Below are 23,457 nucleotides of genomic sequence, written 5' to 3' on the forward strand. Positions count from 1 at the left end.
CATCTAATAGGGAGAACCCAGAGCCCATGGGAGAATGCTGGGAAACCACAAGGGGCTGGCAGCTGAGAACAGGGTCAGTGAAGGAGACCAAGAAGAAGTGGTCAGAACTGAGACCAAGAGAAGCAACAGCTTCACAAAAAAACGAGAGGTCAGTAGTATCAAAAGAAGCAGTGTGGGGCTTCCTTGGTGGCGCAGTGGTTGAGAGTCTGCCTGCCGATGCAGGGGACGCGGGTTCGAGCCCTGGTCTGGGAAAGTCCCACATGCCGCGGAGCAACTGGGCCCGTGGGCCACAATTACTGAGCCTGCGCGTCTGGAGCCTGTGCTCCGCAACAAGAGAGGCCGCGATAATGAGGGGCCCGCGCACCGCGATGAAGAGTGACCCCGCTTGCCACAACTAGAGAAAGCCCTCACACAGAAACGAGGACCCAACACAGCCATAGATAAATAAATAAATAAATAAATAAACCCAAAAAGTTAAAAAAAAAAAAAAAATACAGAGGGTCTGACCTCAAGGCCATAGTCTAAGATAACTTAGCATCACCTGTTTAAAAAAAAAAAAAAAGAAGCAGTGTGATTCAAAACAAGAAGAAAGGTGCCTGCAATTATTGTCCACTTAAGAGTATAGCCTCCCTAAAAGGGAACCATAGTGCACTCAATTTTTGTGGGATTGTAAACTGGTTCAGCCACTATGAAGAAGAGTATGAAGTTTCCTCAAAAAAATTAAAAATAGAACTACAGTACGATCCATCAATCCCACTTCTGGGTATATATCCAAAGGAAATGAAAACTGGTTATGGAAGAGAGATCTGCACTCCCATGTTTATTGCAGCATTATTCACAATAGCCAAGCTATGGAAACAACCTAAGTGATGTCAATGGATCAAGGGATAAAGAAGATGTAGTATATATACACAGTGGAATACTATTCAGCCATGAGGAAAAAAAGGAGATCCTGTCATTTCTGACAACATGGATGGACCTTAAGGACTTTACGCTAAGTGAGATAAATCAGACAGAGGAAGACAAATACTGTAGGATAGCCCTTCTATCTGGAATCTAAAAAGAACTGAACTCACACAAACAGAGGGTGGAATGGTAGTTACCAGGAGCTGTGAGTTGGGGAAATAGGAGAGATGTTGTTTAAGATACATACTTGCAACTAGTAGATAAATAAGGCCTGGAGACCTAGTACACAGTAAAGTGATTATAGACAACAAAACTGTATTATAAGCATTAAACTTGCTAAGAAGATAGATCTTAATTGTTCCCACCACTGGAAGAAATTATCATTATATGACGTGATGGAGGTGTTAGCTAACTCTACAATGGCAATCAATTGCAATATAAATGCATCAAATCAATATGATGTACCCCTTAAACTTACACAGTGTTATATGTCAATTATACCTCAATTTAAAAAAAAAGGAGTATAGGCTTTCAAGTCCATCTCACTGGGTTCAAATCCTGGCTTCACTAACTCAGAGCCTCAGTGCCTTCATCTATAAAATGGGCTGATAATAGTTCCTGCTTCATAGATTGCTGTCCAAAAAAAATGGGCTAATGGGAGTAAACACTTGGTACAGTTGCCTGGCACAAAGAAAGTGCTAGATAAATATTAGCTACTAATGTTTCAGCGCCCTTCCTGCTGACTTTCCTGGCAAGAGTCAGACCTAACATATGTGGAAGCAAAATGAGGTAAACAACCAAACCCCCACCTCAGCTGGTCTCACTGCAAACACATCACGATTGCCTTCGCAGCAAATTCTGGCATCAATAGAGCTTCAGCCCTTCTCTGAAAATGCTCAGAGAGCACAGTGAAAACCCAATCACGGGTGTGACCTTATTTTCTGACTGTGCTATGTAAATAAGCCTTATCTTCCACATATAATTCAAAGGCAGCATGGTATTTATATAGGAACTGTAGGCCAGTTCTCCAAAGATCATGGTTCTAGCCCTGGATTCTGCCACCAATGGGCTGTGTGAGCCTGGGCAATTCCACTGACTTCTCTGAGCCTTGTTCCCTCCTCAGTACTGACATTTATCTTCCCGTCTCATATAATACCTGTAGGGCTTCAGCAGTAACTGACAGCGGACTCTTCCCCTCCTTCAACATTCCTGAGAATCTTCAAGATGCGGCTGTGTCTAAAGTTGCCAGCCTGAGACTTACCTGGGAGATCTTGAAGGTCAGCAGGCCAGTATGGATGATGCAAGGAGTGACTGCATCACTCCATAGAATTTCACATCCCCTTCCACGAGGTCAAGAGGTTACCCAACGTTTCTGCCCTAATGTCTGTGATGGAGGTCTCACTACCCATCAAGACTAAACCCTAAAAGCCTGCTCCACAGTTGAACAGCTCTTGCCATCCAAAAGTCCCCCTGAGGATATGGGAGAAGTAGAATCACCAGCACGAGAGTCAGGGGACCTGGGTGCCAAGCCAAGTCCTGACCCCAATTAACTGTGAGACCTTGGACAGGATACTTCCCCTCTGCGGACCAGTTTTCCAGAGTCCATGGGAACCACCCAAGAAGATAAATAAAAAGCAAGTAACTTTCCAACCAGAATACTTTGTTACTTTTTAACAAGATTTCCCACCCCCCCACACCCCCCCGCCCCCGTCCTTCTCTATCTATTTGGGTGGCATTTAATGTCCATGGAAGTGTAGGTTTTAAAGTTACCGTGGCAAAAATGCTAGAAGACAGTGATACAAAATGGGACGAGGGGAACTTCATCTTATAACTGCTTCTCATTCAGGGGCACAGGAGGAAATCAATTCTCCATCATTTCCCAATTATTTCTCTTCCTGAAGCCCATTAAGGCTTTCTCAATTCATAATCAATACGTTAAGTCCCTCTGTTTTATAAAACAGTTCATCAATATTTTATGGTTTTAATAATTTATGTTTTATTACAGAAGCAGATGGAACCTTACAGCACACAAGGTCTCAAGAGACGACAGAGGAGATAGAAAACCTGAGTTGCAGATTCTGGAATTTAATAACCAGCTTTTCCAGGCCCCTGCCTCCAATTTGGAATTTTTGGAGGCAGAATGGTGGCTGGGAGATGACCCACCTGATTAGACACTTCATGAAGGGAGACACCATGTCCGATTATTTCTTGACTATCTACCCCGTGTCCGGCATTACACTGAATACTTTACAGGCATTATACCATCAGCTCCCGCCAATAACCTTATGACAGACTGAAATCATAGTAGAGTAATCCTAGTTCAGGCCTACAAAATAGAGTTGGGCAGCCATTGAGGATCTGGTCCCAGACATGTCCCTGCACCACTGAGAACCTGAACTTTCTGAACTGTACCAAAGCCAAGAATACAACCAGCCATTTTTAGAATATCTGCTAGCTGCAACCTGGGAGTCTCAAGGACCTCTCCTTGCAACTAGGCAACCATTTCAGACCCCAGCCTATCCTTGCTTAACAAGCACCCTTACTTCCTGCCAGCTCCAATCATAATTCTTGACAAACCACATATGTAACTAACTGTGGCCTTGTGAGTTTTGCCTTTATAAGCTTCCTTCATTTTATGGTCCAGCAGAACAAACACAGTTCAAGTGCTTCTTGAATCTGTGCTTCCCAGGCTGCAGTCCTAACATAGCCCAAATAAACCCCTCTTTTCTTCAATCAGGTCTTTGTTTCTGAAATTTTGATAAACAAACCATAGGAGAAAAGTATTATTGTCCCCACTGCCCAGATAAAGAAACTGAGGCTCAGAGTTAGCCAGTAACTTAGCCTAGTCGGCACAACTAGGAAACGGCAAAACCGGGATTGAAATGAAGTCGTCTGACTCCAGCATCTATGCCGTTAACAGCTTGCTATACAATGGTCAACATATCTTCCTTTGGAAATGTTATTTATTGAGCACAGACTTTTCTCAGCATTGAGGACGCTGAGATGGACCACACAGGCAGGGACCTGAACTCTTGGAGCTGACGTATTGGTGGGGTTGGACCACGTACAAGTAAACGTTTTTAAAAAATCAAGAGAACTCAGAACTCCCACCAGAGTCCATCCGATTTCCCCGTTGCAACAAAGCTCCTGCAGCCCATTTTGCATCACTAGCCAGGTCATGGTATGACTTGACCGTCTCAGCTGGGTTCATATGGTCAAGAACAAAGACCCAGATTGGACAATGGAGAGACCTGACTAGGTTCCAAACACGTATCCCCAGAGGTACATGTTTTGATTAACTTTCCCCCTGGGAGTGTGTTCTCCCAATGCACCGATGAATATTCTCCTGGGTGTTAATGTTTTCCCAGTGGCTGTTATTCCCAAGGGAGCTGTGGTTTACTTCAGGGCCAGGGGCGTAGCTTCTTTTGTAAGCCCACGAAGGAACTTCAGGCTGGGGGACACATTTACTTCAGTTTCCAAGGTGGAGATGGATGTATAACGGCTCATTTCACTATAATTTCATTGTCCTCTTATGAATCTATCTCTCACATTAATTTCTTAAAACTGAGGTTTAAGTTTCATTACCTGTTAGACCCCTTTGCCTAACACAATGCTAGATGCTCAATAAATGAATGGATGGATCATTGCTTGAGTTCAAAGCTGGGGGCTGTCATTTTCTTCCTGTGCAACTTTGTGCAAGTTACTTAACTCTCTGTGCCTCAGTTTTCTCCTATATTAAATAGGGCATAAAATAGTACCCACCTCATAGAGCTTTCATGAGGATTAAGTGAGCTAAGAGACATGAAGCTATTAGAAGAATGCATGACCCATCATGTACACAAAATAAATGATACTTTCCTCTTTTTCACAGTGGGTATATATAGTCAAGGCCATTTTCCTGATGAAGATATATAATTTTCCCATGCATATTTTCCCAGTGAGTATTTGTCTCATTCAGGATACATCTCCGTAGGTATTTTAAATAACAAGTCTGGTTTTTTTTCCAGTATGTATTTTTCCCTGTGCATATTTTTTGAGTGGTCATTTCTCCTAGTGAAAATTTTTCTTGTAGGCATTTTTCCCAGAAAGGCTATTTCTCCAGAGGTTACCCCCACCCCCATCCCCCCTGTTTTTTGCAATGATTTTTTCCAATGGACACTTTTCCTAGTGAATATTTTCATGGTGAACGTTTTCATAATTAACATTTTTCCTAGGGAACATTTTTAGTGAGACTTCTTCCTGATGTGTATTTTTCACAGTAGGTACTTTGGCTAGACAGTATACATTTCCATGGAGAAGGAAGTGGTTGTTTTTCCAAATAGGCATGTTTTTCCAAATAGGCATGTTTTCCCAGAAGTTACGTGTTTCTCCTTGAGTGTTTCCACCAAGAAGCATGATCCTCATTATGGACTGAATTTTGTCCCCCTCTCCCCACCATATATTGACCCCTAATCCTCAGTGTATTTGGAGATATGTCCTTTTAAGGAGGTAATAATTCAGATTAAATGAGTTCATAAGGATGAAGCCTTGATCCAACAGGAATGGTGTCCTTATAAGGAGAGAGAGAAACACCAGGAGTATGTGTGCACAGAGGAAAGGCCATGTGAGGACACAGCAAGAAGGCAGCTGACTACAAGCCACGGAGATTGGTCTCAGGAGAAACCAACCCTACTGACACCATGATCTTAGACTTCTAGCCTCCAGAACTGTGGGAAAATAAGTTTCTGATTTTTTTAAACCGCTCAGTCTGATGTTTTGTTATGGAAGCCCGAGAAAACTAATATAGTCCCCAGTATTTAATGTTTTTCTGGCTGAAGCCAAAATAGCTATGACCTTTGGCCACCTTTCTGCTGGTCCCTCCAAAGCATCCCTTGCTCACTCCACATTAAGGCTTAACGCAGTAGAAGCAGAAAGCCTATACCGGCCTATGGCTCCCTTGTGTGCTGATAAAAGAAAATAGCATCCTTAATCCAATTTATTCCCCAGCCTGCAGCCCTCCATAACTCCAGCCCTGCAAAACCAGCTCAACAAGGAGAGCCTTGCTCCCATCCGTGCAGCCCGGAGGTTGTACTACAAAGTTGCCGACACATAAAGATTCTGAGGCGTGCAGAGAGGTGGCTTGGGTCATTTTGCCTGGGTGATCATATGGGAGGGGGCACCCCAAGAATCCTCTCCTCTAGGGTCCATCCCTTCCATCCTGAATATGGTTCCAGAGACCTGGATTTGGGTTTGGAGTTGTTCAGACCCTGTCCACTAGAGGGCTTTCAGTGGAGATGGGCATAGCATTTGCCCATATAGCATTTATACATTCACACATTAGACTTTGAATAATCATATACTAACTCTATGTGAGCATAAGGAGAAGTATTGGGCAAAACAGACCAGAAAAGCCAGAGAGCCAGGCTGGTGGGTAGAGATTATATTAGAAAAAGAGATTTCACCTTTAGCCTCCCAGCATTACATTCAAAGTTCCCTTCCTCTAGTTTCTATCCACATTCAAACTTACACCCCACACACTGGCTGACGGATTCCATGCCTTCTACACAACTCCACACCAAAAATCCTTTTACCTTCTCATCTCGATCTATTTTTTCTCAACAACAAAAATAATCAAAACCTGATTCATTCTGAAATCCAAACAACTGATAACAACTAATAATTTCACTCCTTCTCCGCTTCCCATTTTTTCTCACACATTCTTTTAAAAGAATCAAAGCCTTAAATTAAAGGAATAAAGATCCACCATATAGAATGTCCAGGATTAGCTAATTGGGGGATGGATGATTGGCAGGTAGTGACATCTGCTCTGTACTTCGCTCTACCTTTCCCGCACCTGGGTGATGTTAGAGAAACACAGGTGTCTTTCAGGGCATCGGAGTGGCACCCGAATGAGATCCTGAAGATATCAAACAAAGCACAACAAGATGCTCTCACCCCTACCCAGGGCAGCACAAGGCATTCTGTAGAGTGAGAACTCCATGAAAAACAGGTTCACCATGTGTCATAAAAAGAATAACGCCCAATCCCCCCACAAAGATGTCCATGTCCTAATCCCCAGAACCTGTGAACGTGTTACCTTAACATGGAAAAAGTAACTTAGCAGAGATGAGAAGATCATCTGGGATGATCCCTATAGGCCCATCATAATCCTTATCAGAGGGAGGCAAGAGGGTCAGGGTCAGAGAGAGAATTGTAATGCTGTGCTGCCAACATTGAACCTGTGTGAAGCGATCATAAGCCAAGGAAATGAGGTGGCTTCTAGAAGCTGGAAAAGACAAGGGAATGGATTCTCCTCTAGAGCTCTCAAGAGGGACACAGACCAGCTGGCACCTTGATTTTAGCCCAGTGAAACCCATTTCAGATTTCTATCCCCCAGGATTGAAAGATAATAAATTTGTGTTATTTGAACCACTGAGTTCATGGTAACTTGTTACAGCAGCAATAGGAAACTAATATACTATGGCTAAAGCCACTGCCTTGTGGTTACATGATTTTTCCATCAGCCCAGAGCTGACCCTCAGATATCCCATTATAGTGAGGGAGTAGATTATTTATCAAGCTGGTGATTGTAGTGGGTGGAATGGTGGCCCCCAAAATGGTATGTCCAAATCCTAACCTCTGGTACCTGCAAATGTGAACTTATATGGAAATAGGGTCTTTGCAGATGTGATTAGGCTAAGGATCTTGAGATGCTATTATCCTGGATTTAGGGTGGAACCTTATAAGAGAAAAGAGAGAGATTTATGAAACAGAGACACAGATGAGGTCATATAATTAATAGAGGCAGAGATTGGAGTCATGCTTTCCCAAGGCAAGGAAAACCTGGGGCCACCAGAAGCTGGCAAAGGCAAGGATTCTCCTCTAGATTCTTTGTAGGGAGTTCAGCTCTGCCAACACCTTGATTTGGGTCTTCTGGCCTCATAAACAATGAGATAATAAATTCCTGTTTGTGAAGCCCCCGAACTTGTAGTCATCTGTTATGGCAGCCAGGATACAGCTCAAATGCTGCCTGTATCATCAGCCTTCTCGCCATCACCAGGAAGAAGTTATCTCCCCCTCCTCTGGGTATCTCTGGTCTCCTCTTGGGCAAAAAAGAAGAGGGCAGCATGCGTGGAGCATAACAACATACTATAGAGCCTCTTTGGAAACACTCATTCCATCCCAACACCACGCCCTTCAGGGTCTCATTGTCCCCATCTTAGTCAGAAGTACAAAAATAAGCTCAGAGAGGGTAAGTAGGCCAAGGTCAAACAGCCTGCAGCTGGGCACAGGATGCTGTCAGAACTCAACCCAGCCCTCTGTGGCTCCTCCCTCATGTTTTCTCCACTGCACTCTGCCCAAATCTTGTGGCATTTATCACTCCTGCCTCTGTTCTATGTACTTATATCCATGTCTTATCTTTAAACTAGACCAAAGGCCCTTGAGGGTCCATGCTGGTTTCAGCTTGAATCTCCTCACACCTCTGGCATCTAGTAGATGTTCACCAGGTATCTGTGAAAGAGAGAGGTGAAAAGCAGAGGTAGAGGGGGAAATAAGGAAAGGAGAGATGGGGGGATGGGAAGAAAAGGTGGAGGGAAGGAATCAAACATATATGAGGCATTTCCCCTCTTTTCTGTTGTTCTATTACTCAGGCCCCAGTTCTGTCTCTTACTACCATGTGCTTCTGGTGGGCATGACTGGCACTCACCAATATCCATGTTCTCTTCTCCAGGGGCACACAGTTAGAAAACATTTTCCCAGTTGCGCCATAGAATTGAGTTCTGGACAATGAAATGTGAGCAAAATTGATGTGTGTCACTTCTATGTCTGGCCCATAAATGCCTCCTTGGCATGATCCTCACACTCTTCCTCTAGCTAAACAGAGATGTCTCTGAGGACTTGTAGCAGGAAGGAGCCACAAGGTGGAAGGAACCTGGGTTCCCAAGAGACCGTATGGAGCAGAGCCCAGGCCTGCCCACGCTGCGTGTAATGTGAGTGAGAATTACAACTTGACTGCAGTAAGCCACTAAAATCTTAGGAGTCTTTGCCAGAGTAATTAGCCTACCTTGGACCATTTATTGGCCCTCTCTGAGTCTGAATTTCCAGATTAAGTAAAATAAAGCAATTGTGCAATTTCTAAGATGACTTGCCATAAAAAATCTGCAGGTCTCTGACTTTCTCCAGAATTTAGTTCCAGGTCTTCAGGGATAAAAAAACAAACAAACAAACAAGCATGTCCATCCACCAAGTGGGCTCTTAGTGTTATGTATGTTATGCTCTGAAGAGATCCATTTCTTTTAATAATAGAACAGCAGATCCATCCATAACTGGCTCATTCTGAAACAGGGTTTCAATTGACTGAGGCTTGGAGCATTTGAATGCCATAACAGAAAATCAGTCAGCAATTGACTGAATTTAACTAATTTCAATTTGTGGGGTGGCTTCTGATTTAAACACCATATCTTTTTTTTCCCCCTATCACTCAACTCCTTGCTAGCTGAACACCTACAGAAGGATGATTATTCTAAATCTTCCAGCTAAGAAAGTTCCCTGGGGGTACCGTCTGTTTTGATGGAACAAACATGCATCTTGATCTCCTCTGATTTGGGAAGTTTGGGGCACACCTAGAGGGAGTGACAGTTCTCTCCCCAGGCTAACTCTATTCACTGACAATAGTGAAGTCTTTCCAAATTCCCTTAATAGTGGCTGCAGGTGAGATCCACCCGGGAAGGTGAGAGAAAAAAGATGTGTTTTGTTTGTTTGATGACAATGATTGATCTTCCTAATGGTCCCACTATTTCCCTGCTTGCCCCCTAGAGTTTACTGTCAACACAGCAGCCAGTATGATCCTGTTAAAACAAGTTGGACCAGGTCACTCCTCTGCTTGCAGAATTCCAAAGAATTCTATCTTGTTCAAAGCCAAAGCTAAAGTCCTTCCAAAAGCCCATGAGGCCTTACATTTTCTGGTCTGACTACATTTTCTTCTCATCTCTTGTTCTCCCTCCATCCCAGCCACATCTACTTTCTTGCTGTGACTCAATCACCCTAACCAGACTCCTGCCTCAGGGTCTTTGCACTTCCTGTTCCCTCTTCCTGTAACACACTTCCCAAGATCTCTTTGTACCTGCGCATACTTCCTTCAGCTCTATTCCAATTGAGAGTTCCTCCCTGAAAATTCTATTTATAATTATAACTCCTCTCATCAATGGCACTGCCTAGCCCCCTTCCCTGATGTTATAGTCTCTGTAGCCCTTTTGATATTCTAACTAGCATACCTAGATTTTATTTTATTGTCTACCTAGTCCTTCTTGAATACTCTGTGAGAACTTTATGTTGTTCTTTTGCTGCCATTCCCCTAGCACCTAGAAGATTGACTAGGACATAGTGAGCGCTCAATAAATATTTGTTGACTAGAACAAAAATTTCATTCTGCCCTTGTAGTTATCAAATGATATTAGAAGCACCTTGCATTTAACATATTCCATTCTGTGCCCTGGGAAGGTGTCAATTGTTTCACCGTAACTCTTCTGTAATTGCAATTTTGTCACCCAAAGGTAGAAAATGCAATGGCATTGCCCCACTCTGAAAAGCCACCCTGGGGAGAAGGAAGGCGTTGCTGATCGCAGAGACCCTTTTCACTCAGGGTTGGAGATACCTGGGCCACAGCAGAGGTTTCTAACCCAAGATGTATGGATCCCCTGCTTCAGAAGGCCTGTAAATCCCCTGAAACCACAGGCAAAAATGTGTGTGTGACATAAATATATGCTCATTCATTCTTTCCACAACACCTAAATACAAGTACCAACAGCTTCCTGGTTCCTCTTGGGTTACAAAAAAAAAAAACCCCAAAACACAAATGCCCCTGCCCTTGTGCAGCTTACATTCTTGTGAGGGAAGAAACATTAAGCAAATATATGTTTCTGTCAATAATAAAGCTAAGAGGCCAGAGAGTGACCAGGCTGGCAGATGCTGTTTCAGGTAACATGAGCTGGAAGCTCTCTTTGAGAAAGTGAAACTTGAGCAGAGATCTGAACAGAGTAAGGGACTGAGCACTGCGATCATCTGGGAGACAGCAAACTGGGCAGAGGGAACAGCAAAGACAAAGACCCCGAGACGAGAAAGTCTTGGCATATTCCGGAGATGGGAAGGAGGTCAGTGTGGCTGAGTGTGGTGAGTGGTGGGGAGGATGGCAGGAGAGGAGGACAGAGACGGGGCAGGGCCGTGGGGGAATGGAGGTTTGTAGTCTCCTGCGGAGCAATGTGCAGACTTTGCATCTGATTTAGCTGGGAGGACAATGCGATTCCAGCTGAGGGCTGTGAGCAAAGATGTAACGTGATCTGACTTGGGTTTTAAGTCTCTCTCAAGCTGCTGGGTGAAGTACAGACTGAAGGGGGCAGTGTCGAGCAGGGAGATAATTTTGGAAGCAAATGCTGTGATCCACCTGACAGTGGACGGCCTCGACAGAAAGGTGGCCACCAAGAGGTCAGAAGTGGGGTTGCTGGCTGATTACATGTGGGTGTATGTACATTTTGGGGGAGCGATGGTATTTATTGGCCATATGTTTCTCCTGACAGCCCAGCATGCATTCCTGCTTCTTCTGGCAAAAGTATCTCCACTTTACCTTTGGTGAGTATGGAACTGTCCCTCAAATTTCCCAAGCTTCCCCCGGCTAAGGGGCCAGCCCTGGGCTCAGCTAGGTCAATGAGGTCCCTTCCCTGGAAAACTGTGTCTTCAGCAGAGTGTCATAGGTCTGAAATTGGGACATACTCACCCCGACAGTGGGGAAGGGGCTGCCCATGAGTTCTGCTATTTCCATAGCAACAGAAATGCACACATCAAGGGGGCTGATTTGCTCCCCTTCTTTTCCGATAATTGGAAGTTCCACGTTTCCTTTGTTTGCATCATCCTATTATATATATAATATATAAAATTATATATATACACCTACATATACGAATACAGTTGACCCTTGAACAATGCACGTTTGAACTGCACAGGTCCACTTATTGCAGACTTTTCTCAACAGTAAATACTACAGTACTACACGATCTGAGGTTGTTGAATCCAAGAATTTGGAACCACAGATACAGAAGAATCACAACCTCATATACAGAGAACCAACTGCAAGTTATATAGAGATTTTTGACTGCATGGGGGGTCAGCTCCCATAACGTCAGCATTGTTCAAGGGTCAACTGTATATACATATATAAATTCATATAGACCATGATATATGATTTTATATAATTGATTATGTTATGTGTTATGCTATGTTATTCTATACCTGTTAGTCAGAGTTTCTGTTATCAACCACATAACTTTAGTTGTATTCAGATTCTCAAACCACAGACTGGTGGTTGCCAAGGGGGAGGGGTTGGGGGAGGGCTGGAGTGGGAGGCTGGGGTCAGCAGATGTAAGCTTTTATACAGAGAATGGATAAACAACAAGGTCCTACTGTATAGCACAGGGAACTATATTCAATATCCTATGATAAACCATAATGGAAAAGAATATTAAAAAGAATGTATATATATATATGTATAACTGAATCACTTTGCTATACAGCAGAAATTAATGCAACATTGTAAATCAACTACACTTCAAGTTTAAAAAAAAGAATAGTATTCTGGAGCTTTATTAATCAAATTATGGCCTGACCAGCATCAGCATCACCCAGGTGTTGGTAAAAAATGCAGACTTTCAGACCCCACCCCAGTCCTATTCAATCAGCATCTGCACTTCCGCAAAATCCCCAGGTGATTGCTACGGAAGCTTGAAGAGCACTGCGTGAGAGCCAGCATGATGTGGAAGGAAGCTGTCAGACCCGGATTCAGGAAACCTGGGTACTAGACTTGGTTCTGCCGCTAAATAGTCATGTGATGTTGCTAAGTATCTTTCCTTCTAATTCTCTGCTTTTAATTTTCTCACCTTTTACAAAAAATAGAGGAAGTAGATCTATGACCCACTCGCTGTATGCTCCCATGACACTTTGTACGTACCCGTATTCCAGCATGTGACAGAGAACATTATAACCCATTAAATGTCCATATACCCTACTGGCTGGAGGAGGAAGCAGCTTTATTCATTCACAGAGAAATATTTGCTGAGTCCCTTCCATGTGCCAGGCATCTGCAATGTTCTGAGATACCTGTGTCTGCCCAGCTCTGTACTAGTGTTCAGGAAATGTTTTTGAACAAATGATTTAATCAAAGGATTCCTTTAGAAACCAGTTAATGCATTAAATGTACCATCAAGAGTGGTTTTTAATTATTATTACTAGGATTATCTCTTTAGATACCTCTCCAGTTCCAACAGCCTATGAATCTATGGAATGAGCTGCTTATCACTTAAAGGGTTAGCGAGGATGCATTTTATCATCTGGAAATCACAGACGCTCAGCTAATGCTCTTCTTAAAGAGATGTCACCAGCAGGTTATTCCAATCCACTCATAGAAACCTTCTTAGAAAACAAGGATTAGTAGATAATTCACCTGTCTAGAAAAAACAGGTGCTAACTTCTACTTTATGGCTAAGCTTTTGGGGAGGGGGTGATAAAAGTAACTGTTTCCATAGCAACAGAAATGCACACATTAAAGAACATACTGTCTTGCTTAAATCTATTTATAAAAGAAAGTGTCGGAAACACAATTAAGGAAACTAACAGCAGATGAAGTACTTGGGCTCTGGCTTGTCTGTCTTCCATCATTTAGCACTCAAGAAAAATGGGTTGCGAGAGGGTTGAGGGGTCAGTGACTGGGGGTGGGGGTGCGCACCAAGAGGAGCACGTGACTTTCCTGCATCACTGCAGAGAGCTGAGCCCCTCCAGAGCCCTGGTATTCCCAACCACAAAGCTGCAGCTCCTTCTGCCGGAATCGGAACTGGCCCCGTTCAGTGTTTCAGGGCTGGCCAGAGTTTTAAGTTAGTAAGCCTTCCCCTTAGAGGCCTGATTTAATTGTCCCCTATGGCTTACTAGCTGCAAAAAAGTCTTTATTGCTGACCTGAAATTCCCACCATGAGATTCCCAAAGCTTCATCTATATCCCCTGCCTCTTTCCCGAAACTCATAATGCTACCTGGTGCTTCAATGGTGCCGCTAACTCAACATTTTTAAAGCCAGCTGCCCTTTCTGACCACCTTCCTTCTGTCCCATCACCCTCTCTAGCATCCAGAATTGATACCTCCCACATCCCTAAATCTTGCCCACTTTTTCTTCTCACTTGTCTCTTGCAACCTGTCCATCATTGTGACCAAAGATTTCACAAAATGCAGCAGAGCCCGGCTGGATGCAGGTCTTCTGAGGACAGTTCTTGGCCCTTTCTTGGGCTACATCCCCTCTCCCATCACACACTCTGGTCCTGGGTTCCCAACCCAGGGAGTACCCAACTGTCTAAATCCAGTATGCTAAGCAAAACCTTGACCACACGTCTCCTGAACTTCCCAGCCCAGCCCTTGAGGGTCAGATGCTGGTGCAAATACATGCTGTTCTAATTCCCTGTACAGCATCACCAGATGGGTTTCAGCCCTCACCTGATCTTGTGGAAGTTGTGGTTCCGCGCCTTCCCTCACCACTGACCTCTTCATGGCACACGGCATCACACAGGGTGTGCCCAGCAGTCAGTGGTGACTGCTGATCTCTCTCCCACATCCTCTCATGCTCCACAGCATCCACAGACGCTTGTTCAACCTGGAAAAAGACCACCTGGAATACGCCTGTGTCTCTCTCACTAACGAGGCGAACCCGATAGAGCCACCTGCAATCAACACAGACTCCTAAGCGGAATACGATGTGCCTCTCCTCATCACGTGGGTTGATAATGACCCAACACTGCAACAGAAAGAGAAAATCATAAACACAAGCACAGGAATACACAGCAACCTTGCTTGTTCAACCAGCTCTCCTGATCCATTTCTCCAGCACCCTTCTCCCTCCCTCCGAAGAGTAAATCTTCCATCTTTCTTCTGTAAGGGCTAAAGGTCAGGGTGCTGCTGGAGGAACTTCACCGTCAGGTCATCTTCCTCAAGCCAAGTCCAGGTTCTCCTCAAACAAGCCAGGTGCATTCCCTTGGGAAGGGCTGCTCCCTCCCCCTGAATCTCTTTCCTCCAAGTCATTGTTTGTTTGTCTCCTTTTGAACATTCTGTTCTCAGCTCAGAGTAACCTTCCTGGACCACCCTGCCTAAAGAACCCCCCCTTCCTAAAAAAGTCATCCTCTGTTTGTTCTATTTCCTCCATGTCATTCATCCCTGCTTGCGATTATTTTGTTATTTATGGCTTCACTTACTTATTTTCTATTTCCTCCACTTGGATATAATATTTGTTGAAACAGATACCTTGTCGGTATAGTTCACCACGATATCCCCAGGGCCCAGAACAACGCCTGGCATGAAGTAGGAGTTCAGCAAATATGCATTGCATGAATGAATGGTTTGCTCATATAGCCTAATGGTTAGAACCACAGGCTTCATCATTGCTGTACAGGCTGACATCCTTGCTGTAAATCCTGGATTGAACCTTTAGTAGTTACCTGAGCACAAACTGTCTAAGGTCTCATTTTTTTCATTTGTAAAATACAGTCATTTATCTCATAAGATGATTGTGAGAATTGAATGAGATAACACAGGTCAAGCACTAAACACAGTGTCTGGCCCATAACCTCAACAAATGGAAATTATCATTATCTTCCTATTTTCCCCTATTCTATTTTACAATACTTTTCATATTATTGCCAATTAATAGAAGTTAAAATTCATATTCTATCTCACCTATAGAAAGTTTTCTTAAGGAGTCTCTGGTCTAATCCAATCCTTCCCTATTGTATGGAAGTCCTATCTCCTCACAAATTACTGTAAAATAAGAACAGAGTGCTTATTTTTATCGAGCATCTACTATACTCAGGCACTTGACATACATCCTCTCTCACCCTCAGGGAACCCTGCCAGGGAGAAGGCAGACACTGACAACTGTCACACAATATCCACTCTACTGTCCTTCTTTACTGACAGAGCCCTGATTACTGGGGGAGGGGGAGCAAAGAGAACATTTTTCAGCCTCTTTTCCTTACCTTTATTCAAGTCAGTGGTATCTGGGCTCTTCTGTCCTAAGTAGCAAAACCTAATCCTAACCTTCACCATAGGCATTATAAGTCCATGTTCTTGATAAACAACCGGAAGCTCAGAATGAATGAATAATTTGCCTAAGATCACACAGCTAAAAAGCCACCAACCTGGTATTTGAATGCAGACAAACTTCATTCCCATATACAAGTCTTTCCCATTAATCTGCAAGCTATTTCTCAACTCAGAGCAGAAAGGATGTAGAGGGGCTTACCTCAAACCCTCACACACTAGGGAATCCTGAAGGATGATGGTAGGTAATGCTACAGCTGTCCAAATTCCAGCCTTCAGCTCAGTGTCATACTCAACTGGCAGAGAGGCAAAGGTACCAACATGGCCCTGGGAGTGGATAGAGGGATGAGATGGAAGGGGTACTCCTGGGTCCCCATGGCTGTACCAGTGGCCAAGGGACCAGGAACATCTACATGATCCAGTGAGAGGACACTGAGTTTCCAAGGGAAACATCAGGGCAGCAGCCTAGTGATGGAGCAAAGCTACCACAGAAGCAAATAACCAAGACCACAGACTCCAGCAGTGTCAGCACACATATCAACCCACAAAAACAGATGGCACCAAAAAACAACAATAACAGCAACAACAACAAAGCCCACAATAATGAGTATGTCAAATGAGTACAGGAGCCACTGAAAGAGCTCCCAATGGTGAAAGCTGGAAGAACTTGAGCAACAAAATAAAGTACTATTGGGTTATAACCCAAACCATAAAATAAATATTCATGAGTCTATGCAAATCCTTGAGTGAGTAGATAAATGGGAAGAAGAGAAAAATCTCCCACGCAGAAAAATTTGGAAAAGCTCCACCCTCAAGCAGGTGGAGCATCATTTCCCACTCCTTAAGTGCCAGCTGTGCAGAGGGACTTCCTCCCAAAGAGGACAGTGTGGCGATTGGGCAGGATAACTTTACAGTGGAGAAGCCTGGCATATGTGACCTTGACAGATCATCAAGGTCAACATCAACGGTGATAAGTCATGTTGACAACGTGTACCCTTTACCTCTGTGATCTTCCTCCCCAAAACCCATAGCCCCAGTCTAATCGCGAGGAAAACATCAGACAAATCCCAATTGAGGGACAGCGTACAAAATAACTGACCAGTACTCCTCGAGACTGTCAGAGTCGTCAAAAACAAGGTAAGTCTGAGAAAATGTCACAACCTAGAGATGCCTAAGGAGACATGATGACTAAATGTAATGTGGTGTCCTGGTTGGGATCCTGGAATAGAAAGAGGATGTTGGGGGAAACTGAGGAAATCTGAATAAAGTATGGACTTTAGTCAATAATAATGTAGCAATATTGATTTCTTAATTGCGACAAATGCACCATACTAATGTAAGATGTTAAAAATAGAGGAGACTGAATGTGCAGTCTATGGGAACTTTCTGTACTATCTTTGCAATAGTTCTGTAAATTGAAAACTGTTCTAAAATTAAAAGAGTATTAAAAATACAAAACAGATGGCGTCAGACAAAGTGTGCTTCAGGGCTCTGCACATCCGTGGAGATGCTCTGACCAGCCTCTCTGCAGCAATGACCAGTAAGGATCCCAAAGATTGGATCTGAATTCAAAGGCCCTGTTTCTCTCCTCCCCACCACCTCTTTAAGGTCACCTAAGACATGTTCTCCCTTTTTACTCAGATTCTAACTTGCAGAGAAACAGGAGAAGGGCAACACTCTGAAAATCAATGAATTAATTATCACAGATAAAAAAAGAGCTTAAAACACTGGACTTTGATTACTGCTTGGACCCATCCCGAGAGGTGGAGACACTTGAATGATAAGAACAGTCTTGGAGAAATAAAGAAGCTCCATTTATGCTGCACATTTTTTTTAATTTTATTGAAGTATAGTTGATTTACAATGTTGTGTTAATTTCTGCTGCACACCAAAGTGACTCAGTTATACATATATATATATACCCTTTTTCATATTCTTTTTCATTATGCTTTATCACAGAATATTGAATATAGTTCCCTGTGCTATACAGTAGGACCTTGTTGTTTATCCATCCTGTATATAATAGTTAGCATCTGCTAATCCCGAACTCCCAATCCTTCCCTCCCACACCCCCCTTCCCCCTTGGCAACCACAAGTCTGTTCTCTATGTCCGTAAGTCTGTTTCTGTTTCGTAGATAGGTTCATTTGTGTCGTCATGCTGCACAATTGAATGCTATGTGAGTAAACGTGTACCTCCTCTCTCCATGGGGCATGTTTGGGATTCTTAGGGATCTGTGTGCCATTTTCACCAGCCCTCACAGGCTGATTACAACTCCCCATCAGGCCACCCTGAGGCTGCCGCCATGATGCCGAGAGACAAGGTATATGTAGAGGTCCCATGGGAGTCCAAGAAAGGGAGGGCGTGGAGAGGAGAGTTCTCCCTACTTCATAGAGTTCCTTGTCATGCATAATGGTCTACCACTCAAATTCACTCCTCTCTGCAGATGGATTATGAGGCCTGCCCGATGCAGACCATACTTGAGCCCGCCAGAATGAAAAAATCCATACCTGCCCCAGATCCACCCCTCCGCTGGAGAAATTTCATTGATCCCAACTGATGCTGGGGTCACTTTTTCCGGAGCAGAGGAGAATGGGGGGTCAGCACTGAACAATGCCACTGGTTTTTCTCCTTATTTTTCCATGTTCAGATGGGAAACTAGACCACCCATTGTTCTCTGCTTTGGGTGAGGAGACCTCTGGAGAATTATTTAACATGTAGCTAATTTTAGAAAAGGTTTGGCGGATCCAAACCAACTAATGTGTTGTGGTATAATAGAGACGAATAAGGAAGCGAGAAAAACGGGAACCATGGCTTGCTAGGGAATACTAGATAAGAAAATACAGCCAGTGGCAGGAAACCCTTGCTTGTGTTCAGGAAGCTTGGCAGCCTGCCTTAAGTTCCAACTATAGAGGGAGAGTGGAACAGGGTAACCCACAAACTCAATCTAGAGCCCAGTGCTTCTCCCCCTTCTCCCCCACCCGCACCCCCTGACTCTGAATCAGTGGATCTGGATTGGAGTCTGTGAATTTGCATTTCTTACGAGCTTCCGGGTGATACTGACTGCTGTCCCAGGGACCACACTTTATGTCACACTGATATGAATAATTTTTTTTTAACATCAATCTCTGGCCTCCTTTCCCCGAGATTCTGATTCAAATGGTCTGAGTTGGGGCCCAGGCATCACCGGTGTTTTGTAAGAGCTGCCAGGTGATTCTAATACATAACCAGGACTGAGAAACACTGCTGTAGCCCATAGAGAAATTACAGGAGGACACGGACAGTGCACATACATACACAAACACACACATATACACAGAGGAGTCTGATGGGGTCTGACCAGGCAAGAGGCAGAAACATAACAGAAACATTCAAGGAGAAACTGAGCATCGCTACCCCTAACTCCATAGGACATCAGGAGAACAGTACAGCAGGGAGTCAAATTGTAGAGATGGGTGTGTGGGGTGATTTGGATTGCAGGATTCTGGGAGTTCAGCTTTTGAATGGATCCTTTGGAACCTTTCAGTGTACAAGAGTGGAAGCTGAAAACATCTGGAGTAATCTAGAAGTATATGGACCCTCAAAGAGTTAGGACCATGGGCTCCAGTATAGAACTGAAGGATGTACTAGTACTTAGTCCCAAATAAAGGAGTTTAGGCTCAGTTACTAACCATACTTTGTGAATGTGCCATCCACAGAAAAATGCTTCCAGGTCTAAAAGATATGGTTCAGCTCCCTGAACCCCTGAAACCCTCCCCTATTTGGTGTGGGGTAAAGGGAATTCCTAAACAAACCTTAATATGCTTGGGGAAGGGGAAATGCAAAATTCTGCTAAGGAAAGAAACAAGGGAGAAAGTGTTTAGTCATTAATCCACTAAATAAATATTAACTGAGTAGCTATTATGTGTCAGGATAAAGCAGTGAACAGAACATCTCTTTTCCCATCTCAGTGTATGTGAGTTTCCTCCCTGCCTGTTAGAAGCATCCACATTGCCTGAAGATGTAGGATTGTCAGAGAAAGAATGAAAAGAACAGAAAGTTGTGAGCTGTAGGGGATTTGATAATAAAGTGTTCTCCCATCTTGCTTGATGCACAGTTACTCTTCAAGGCTCTGCCCCCAGGATCTTCATGCTTGAGTTCAGAGATAAGTTTTGACTTAAACTGGTGAATTTAAAAGAGAAAGTGATTAAACAAGGACTCAGTTGAACACATGGGCTGAAAAGTCAAGGTCCCATTGAACGGAGGAGAGCTAGTTTCCTCCCCTGCCCTAGCTAGAAGTTTGGTTAGCAAGCCCGTCCTAAAGAAAGCTGCTCTCACGGTGTCTGGAGTATAAATTGACATTCATAACACCCATCCAAGGAGTGGACAATAATCTCATCTACTATGCATTTATTTTAAAAGTAATTGCTTATCTCCTACTCTCATTAAATCATTTATTGAACACTTACTACATATTATATTCACTGGGGATAGAAATGAAGGACAAGGCCCCATTCTCAAGTGGTTCACAATCTAATGAGGAAAAAGGACAGAAAAACAGACTGTGGTGGAGTAGTTTGATGTGTGCTGTGATAAGATATATTTGCAGAGAGGGAACTCAACGCATGTGGGGAGAATTGAGAAAGGCTTTCCAGAGAAATTAACATCTGAACCAAGACCTGTAGGACAAGAAAGACTTGGTCTATGTCATGAGCTGAATTGTATCTCTCCCCCCACACCCACAAATTCATATGTTGAAGTCTTAACCCCCAAAGTGATGGAATTTAGAGGTGGGCCTTTGGGAGGTAATTAGGGTTAGATGAGGTCATGAGGGTGGGGCCCATCATGAACGTGGGATTAGTGGCTTTATAAAAAGAGGAAGAAAGATGACTCTCTCAACCATGTGTGGACACAGAGAGAAGGTGGTGTGGATGAAAGATGTTGCCTGCTATTATCAGCAAACAAAGGTGCTACGGACATCAAGCCCTCAGCCACTCCATCTCCATCAACAGTGCAGACTGAGGGGACTCAGGATAAGAAAGAACAGATACTGGTCCTACATAGCTAAGGTGCATATCAAAGGAATGATTTCAGTAAGCCCAGACTCTTGCATCTTCCCATACATAGAAAAATGCTAAATTCATTTACTTGAAATGTCTGGTTTTCTTTAATTAACAGTAACCTTTGATGTTCACTACATGGTCTTTGTATCCGGGCTCCTCCCTTACCTGTTAAGAGCTGTCCCTCAGAGCTATCTGAGAGGCTGTCTTCTGGACTTAAGTCCTCAGTTTTGTCTACCAAATAAAACATAATTCTCAACTTTTAGGTTGTGCTTTTTTTTTTCAGTCGACAGTTTCCATCTGAAAACCAGAAAGAGAGTTTTCACCAGGCACTTTCATCTGAGACTTCCCAACCTCCAGAACTGTGAGAAATAAATGGCTTTTGTTTGAACCACCCAGTCTATGGTATTTTTTTTAATAGCAGCCCGGGCAGACTAATACAGGCTAATAACAAAAGGAAAGACAAACATTCTAAGTAACAAGAACAGCACAAGCAGAATTCCAAAGGGATGAGCGCCTGCCATGTTCAGGGAGCTCCAAGCACTTCTGGAGTACACGGTTCCCATATTACTTCTGCTACAAGGGAGGTAACAATGACAATGACAATTAGAAGTGGAAAACAGCAGATAACCAAGAGCTAAATTGCACACTACCAACCTAATTAGGATGTACACTCAAGGAAGGGCAAGTTCAGTGAATGCTGAGGGCGGGGGCCATGAAGCAGGGAGGATGCTTAGAGAAGGTGTGGCAGCAGAGGGGGCAGGCACTGGTCCCAAGCCATGAATGGAATCCAGTACATTCCTATTTTGCATCCGACTGTAATATGAACATGGCCGCCCTCTCTCTTCTCAGCCCCTTTGCAGAAGTTTTCTTTCCACCAGAAGCTGTTGAGGGACTTGTATTTGCCTAAGGAAGATTGGAGAGGTCATGGCTTTGGTAAATGCACATGGAGCTCATTCAAATTGAATAGATTAAAGTACAGTTTGGCCAAAGGATTATCAAAAGGCTTTGCCAGGCTGGTTACACAGAGGCTGTGCTGTGTATCCTCTGACACCCTTCCCTGTGCTGGGCTGTACATCTATGACCACGTTTTAGGGCACTTACCCAGCAAAAAAATAAAATTATGCCTTGAAGTGGAGGCGTGATGTACAAGAGAGAGACACACACATCTCTATTAAACCACTTAGCACCACCATCCTCAGCCACTTGGGACCGGAAAAGATGGTGTGTTTGAAAGGTGGTGTTTAAAAAAACTCTTTCCAAACACGTACAGAATTCGTTTTTTCTAACAACTAAGAAACATTTTCAGATACTTTGCTGTGATGGAGTATTTCAGAAACATTTGTGTATTTAAATGCCAGATTCTTAAGACTGGTTATTGCAGAAGTATGAAAAAAAAAGATTCTATTTGAAGAAATTTGTTTCAGAATTCACTCAGTGGTTTAACATGGGGGATTTTTTACTCTTTTTCAACCTTTTAAGCATATCCAGGAGTGCTTGGGACCTTTGAGGACCTTAAGACCAGCTCCCTGCCTCTAAAGGTTCTTCTCTTGAAACTCTTCAGTTTATCTACTACATTCAAATACTGCCAAAATCTCAGTAATTAACCAAACGTTTCATGCTTTTGAGTGCCTTTGTTTCTGTGCTGTTCCCTTGACCTAGAATGAATTTTCACCCCTGTTTGCCTTTCCTACATCCTTTGCAATAGGTAGAGACGTGACTTCCTCCAGAGCCCTCAAGATAAAATTTACTCATTTCCTCTCTTCTGCAGCAAAACCTGTGAGTTCGGTCCCTACTCTTGGCCACTTGGACAGTGTAAATGATCTTCTGCCCCATCCTCCATGGCTTATAAAAATGGAGAGTCACTGCCATAAAAAAGAATGAAATAATGCCACTCACAGTAACATGGATGGACCTAGGAATGATCATACTAAGTGAAGTAAGTCAGACAAAGACAAATATCATATGATATCATTTATATGAGGAATCTTAAAAAAATGATATAAATTAACTTATTTACAAAACAGAAATAGACTCACAGACATAGAAAACAAACTTATGATTACTGGAGGGGATGGGGGGATAAATTAGGAGTTTGGGATTAACATGTACACACTACTATGTATCAAATAGATAAATAACAAGGACCTACTGTAGAGCACAGGGAACTGTATTCAATGACTCAATGTCTTGTAATAACCTGTAAGGGAAAAGAATCTGAAAAAGTCTCTCTCTATATATATATGACTGAATCATTTTGCTGTACACTTGAGGCTAATACTGTAAATTAACTATATTTCAATTTTTAAAAGTAAACAAATAGAGACACCAGAGGGCAGACAGCTGAAGCAAGAAGAACTACAATCCTGCAGCCTGTGGGATGAAAACCACATTCACAGAAAGATAAAAAAAAT

The sequence above is a fragment of the Eubalaena glacialis genome, chromosome 11 (assembly GCF_028564815.1).
Source record: "Eubalaena glacialis isolate mEubGla1 chromosome 11, mEubGla1.1.hap2.+ XY, whole genome shotgun sequence".
NCBI lineage: Eukaryota > Metazoa > Chordata > Mammalia > Artiodactyla > Balaenidae > Eubalaena > Eubalaena glacialis.